Below are 5,940 nucleotides of genomic sequence, written 5' to 3' on the forward strand. Positions count from 1 at the left end.
CATCTCGGTTTCAAGAATATTAGATGTTATCGTCTCACCAATCACTCATGATGCAATTCATGGAGTGATCCAAGTGAGCGTGGGTTTAATCCAATGCTCAAATCATATTCATAAGCACTCATGAACGTTGCAGCAAACATTTGCTTATGTCTAATACCTTATAGACAATCCACACACCAATTCATGACAGTCTTCATTCATATCTACTTCCAACATATGAACGACTGTGGCCCGTTCGAATAATTCGATTATTCTTAATAACCTCAATTATTCTAGAAGTCAAAACATGCAAATGTGAAACACAAGAATAATACTAATCCCATATGGCCTCAAACCTTTGAGTATAAATAAAACGCCTTTTATTTATCACCATATTGATTACTCATTATTTGTCGTTTCGGGCAATCAACTTCTTACTTGAATTATTACACTTGTCCCATGCTCTTAGCATGCACACAATGCTTACCTATGGTTCTTACTTTGTGAAATAGATCACATTGGACACATTTCCAATCATTCTCATTTCACAACTCCAAATCCTTTTTCCATAAGTTTAAGAATATCAAATTCTTGTTACTTATAGAATATGCTAGATTCTAACATTTTATGCAATGATCCTTTCGTAATGTCACTGCAACAAAGTCACAAAGACTATTGCCAATGATATTACAAAGTCTTCTATCGGAGATTGTTACAAGACAATTCCTTAGATATGATGTCTCTCACTTAAAGTACATTCCTTTGAACACCCTTTTGCATAAAAGTTTCTAATTTAGTCATAGATTTTTTTTTATCTTCAATTCCCAATATGGATACATTTCCATATTTTCTATATGACAACTCATTCTTAATAGAATCTTTTCTATTCATAATAATGTCGATATGGTCCATTCAATACCATGCTTCCAACTACTCACAAGCGACCAATCCTTGTCGAACTTTGGATTGTCCTTTGATAGTTGTTTAATTATTTTAGTCAAAACCGATTCTAGTCCTTTTTCCCTCTAAATGCGCTAGACATTTGGAAAATTTTAGAATGGTCAAACATTAAAGCATTTGCAATCGATCCTATACCCGAAGGGTATGGGACACGACGCATAATGTTTTATTTGCTATGTTCTCAAAATTTGAATTGTGAAGAGGAATGTCGTAATCATAATCGAAATTTTAAGAACACACTATGTACCTTTGACTAAGTTTATTAAAATTTCTCAACCTAATCCTTTAGATTTGAAATGAAGCATAATATTCTCTCCCTTAATTATAGCAAAACAAACTTTCAACTCTTACAACTTTGCAAAGTATGACTCTTGTTTTCTATAATTAATATTGCTAACCTTGCAATACTTTCCTTAATAATCATACAATCATAACTTTTATGCTCCCACTATCATGATGATTACTATAAAACATAACACTTATGCTCCCACTAGCTTCGACATGTATTTATGAACATCTTAACTTTCAGAAAAGCAATACCTATTGAATTTCTTAAGTCCATGTTTCTAATAGTTAATGCTTTGATAATCTTTTATCAAGGCTTCTTGAACTTATACACCTTTGCCTTCGATAGTTCATATGTGTGTCTAAACGATTAAGACTAATTGCCAAACCTTACAATTCAAATCATGGAAAGGGATACTGTAACCATAATTGCATTCGAGAATGCAATTTTACAATCACTATCTTAAAATCTTTCTTAGTGAAAGCATTTCCTCACAATCATTTTCATGAAGGAGGAAATCTTATGACACTTAGATTTAAATGGCGTATGTGTTCCTATCCATGTGAATTTGTTAAAACCAAAGTTTACGACAAATTCAAACTCATATGGACCGAACTTTCTTAATCTTGATTTGTTGCCTTTATGGTAGCACAGCTGCCCACCATGTCTTCCAAATAGTTAAGCAGCTCACCCTTTCCTATCAATGTACTTTCCATTGATCAAGGTCCTTGCCTTTTATGCATTCAAATGAGAACTCATAGGACTCACATGCATAATTAACTCTATTGGAACAGCACAGAATCAAACTATTGTCAACACGATAGGTTGTAAACCTCAACTCGTGTGCTAGTGATGATTGATAAGGTTTATTTGATTTGTTCTTGAAACCTTTCAAGACCATTAAGACTCCCACTAACTCTTTGACATATAAGATTCTCTTGTCAAAACATTTCTTGACAAACAAATATTCAAGAGTTAGTGTAGCTTTTATCAAAACTCTTCATAAATTGGTCCTAGTTGGTCTTTTTCTTATCTAAGACATTACAACTTACCACATTTAATGAATGTTTTAAACCTTCTTAATACTTTTCACTCATTGTCACAATCTTAACTCTAAGACTTGTTTTGGAACGAAGTATGATTGACTTCTTGATTTGACCATTTCTTCAATCTTTGATTCCTCTTCTTGGACATACAATTGTACCAAGACTCACTTAGAGGATCAATTGAGATATGGTTCTTAATCATTAAGACCTATCATAAAGCATAAAAGGTACTCTCCCTTCTTCTTTGAACGGAGAAACTTTTATCTTTCTGCCTACTTGATTCTTCTTATTCGTTCTGCTATTAATTTAAACCTTTTCAATCAACTAAGAATTATACTTAATCTTATAATTATAATCATATTTACTAAACTTTTAGTAAACCATGACGAATATCATGTTACTGTTATGGTGGACTTTGATCAACACACAACTTTGTGTACTTGATCTCCTAGTCCTTCACTTCACACTTTGTCAATGAATTAGTCTAATTTCCAAATACGAAATTTCTCATTCATCGTGCATCCACGTTGCATGATTCCAAGTTTCTGTCCAATTGAAACTTGGGCGATGAGAAACTCTCCCTATTTGGTAAATTCTCGATTTTCCATAACATAATAAGAACCAAATCCATTATTGCTAATAATAGAAACATTTTAACATCAATTTTTCATACATGCCATTGTAAGGATAAATAAATAAAATTTAAAGTCAAAATTTATTTTATTGCGGAAAAATTTGTCCTTACAATGCAACTCATTGAAAAACTTATGCTAATACATCTTTCTTAGCAATCTAATTCTAACTCTAAGTAGTAGCTCAAGAATCTAATCTTCGAGAAACGCGATCGAAATCCATTCCTTCACGGTTAGATTCTGCTCACTTGTAACGCCCGTAGATTCGGGCTAGGCAATTTAGAGGCAATAGGGGTCGAAAATGACTTTTCGACAAAAGATTATTTAGAATAAATAATCTTAACCAAGTTTTGGAATATGTCACAAGGTTTCCGTACATATAAAGAATGCCGAAATCCGAGTTATAACGAAGAAGTTATGGCCCGTCGAAGTTTTACGGCAAAACCGGCACGACACCGGGAAGCGTAAATAGTGAATTTACGCTAGAGCGAGATTTAGCCTTAGAAATCTAAACGAAAGTTGTAGAATATGTTAAACTAAGAGCGTCAATAAAAAGAACACCCAAATCTGACTTCGTATGAGGAAGTTATGATTTTTCTAAGATTCGGCTTAGCAGTGCACGGCCCGAAACTCGAATTTTAGTTCGAGTGGTTTTTGGCTTACGCGACCTAAATGAGATTTGAAGATCTCATTAATAGGAACTCAACGGTAAAAAGATGGACGAAAACGGAGTTCGTATGAAGGAGTTACGAATTCTTCGCGGTCATTTAACAGTCTAAACTCCTCCTACTTTTAAATTTGAGATCGGTCGAGAATTAGCCGACGGAGTGTAAACAAAAGTTGTAGATCTTGATTTTACCTACGCGTGGATATAAAGAACGTCGAAAAAGGAGCTCGTATGCGAAAGTTATGATTTTTCTAAGTTCGAAGGCTGATACGCGATAGGGGGTGACGTGACACCACCAGAATTGGACACGTGGCACCACCAGAAGGTTGCCACATGCACCAACTCGGCGAGTCATGACTCAGACTCGACGAGTCCATCAGATTTCTCCCCTATAAATAGAGGTGCCGGGTTCCCTCATTTTCTCACCCCTCAACCTTCTTCTTTCTCTCTCTATACTCTCTCTCTCTCTAAGCTCCCTAACCCCCTAAAAGCCTAGGTAAACCCCCTAGCACCCGAAGGAAGCCCCGAGGCTCCCGGAGTCCCGAGAAAATAGCCTTTCGGCTCGGGAACGCTGCTCCAGCGAAGCCCGGTTTTGCGAAAAACCCGTTGTAAGTGAGCTGTACCTACCCTATCTTTAGTATAGCTTATGTTTTAATATAGTAACATTATTAGGAACTTATAATGAGTATTTGGGATATTATTATGAGTTATATTGAGTGTTATTTAACGCTTATATAATAATAATAATATCTAGACTATTAGTTTGTCACGGTTATCGTTAGACTAAACCCTAGTGGTATTGATACTAGGTTTTCTCGAAGGAAATTGTTTTGAGAGTATCGAAGCGCTGTTCGAGTGTTGAGTCACCACCTACTCAAGTGAGTGCATAGTCCCTTTCATCTTACACATAGATATGAAGTATTTTATATAAACTACGTGCTATGTGTGCTTATTGTCTGAATACTTGCTGTCTATGCTGGATGAACGTTTTATACATGTTTTAAATGATTTAAACTGTATACATATTTTATATATACGAATATGATGGGTATGATATGGGTAGATGAACGATGAGAGATATAAGGTGATGAGAGTATACATTGGCAGCTATAGACTTAGTATCTGTTAGACGTTGGTAGCTATGGATTTAGTACATGTTAGGAACTGGTAGCTATGGATTTAGTACCTGTGAGGAGCTGGTAGCTATGGACTTAGTACCTGTTAGGAGCCGGTAGCTATGGATTTAGTACCTGTTAGACGTTGGTAGCTATGGATTTAGTACCTGGTAGCTATGGATTTAGTACCTGTTAGGAACCGGTAGCTATGGATTTAGTACCTGTTAAGAATTGGTAGCTATGGACTTAGTACCTATTAGATGAACACTGGTAGCTATGGATTTAGTACCCGATGAGTAGACTATAGCAGCTATGGAATTAGTGCTTTACGAACGAACATTGGCAGCTATGGATTTAGTGTCAGTCCTATGACCCTAGAAGTAAGGGACTTTGGAATAAATGAATGCAGGATAGATGACTCTTAGGTTAAATCCTTAAGAGTAAAGAAGATAATGGGGATTGGGTAATTGGGCTGATTGTTTGATTGTATAAACATAATAATTATATTATTGTGGGTTGAAAACCCTATGTACTCACCAGGTTTCCCAACCTGACCCACTCAGTTTATTTATATCACAGGTGTTGATACGAAGTCACATTACACTGAGAGATTAAAGAGATGTAGATCACTAGTGTAAATAAATGTAAGTTCCGTTTATGCTTATGTTCCTGTATTGACAATGACATCCCAAAAGTTTTAAAATGAATAAAATACGCTTCTTCGAAAATGTTTTGATAACGCATTTATCGTATTTTTCTGGGAACAAATTCCACAATATTTTTATAAAAAGAAGTACTCTGATTTTATAAAGCATAAACGAAATCGATCTTTTCTGGCTGTAATTTTGGGGATGTCACATCACTTCTTCCCTTAAGCTTCCTTTCTTTTTCTTCGATCCTACAAAAACATCAATTGTAATCTTATCACATTATGTATTCAGAATCTAGAATGAAGCTCAAAAGAGTTAGTCAATGGATTTTACCTAAATTAGAGCCATACGTTTCGACTCTCCCATCTCTTAGATCTCTTAGGTAAATGGGGCAGCTTTGTCTCCAATGCCCTTTCTCTTGGCAATAAAAGCAAATTGACTCTTTTGGAACAGCACATGGAACTACTTCAGACATTTCCTTTCTCTTATGATCAAGCTTTTTGATCATAGCATGTCTTTCATTGCCATTGTCTATATCGATAGAGGTCTCGAAGGCAGATTCACCAATCAACTTTGCCTTCCTATTGCGCCAAAGCATTGCTGAT

The sequence above is a fragment of the Lactuca serriola genome, chromosome 5, assembly GCF_051521515.1.
Source record: "Lactuca serriola cultivar US96UC23 chromosome 5, Lser_US96UC23_V15, whole genome shotgun sequence".
NCBI classification, from domain to species: Eukaryota; Viridiplantae; Streptophyta; class Magnoliopsida; order Asterales; family Asteraceae; genus Lactuca; species Lactuca serriola.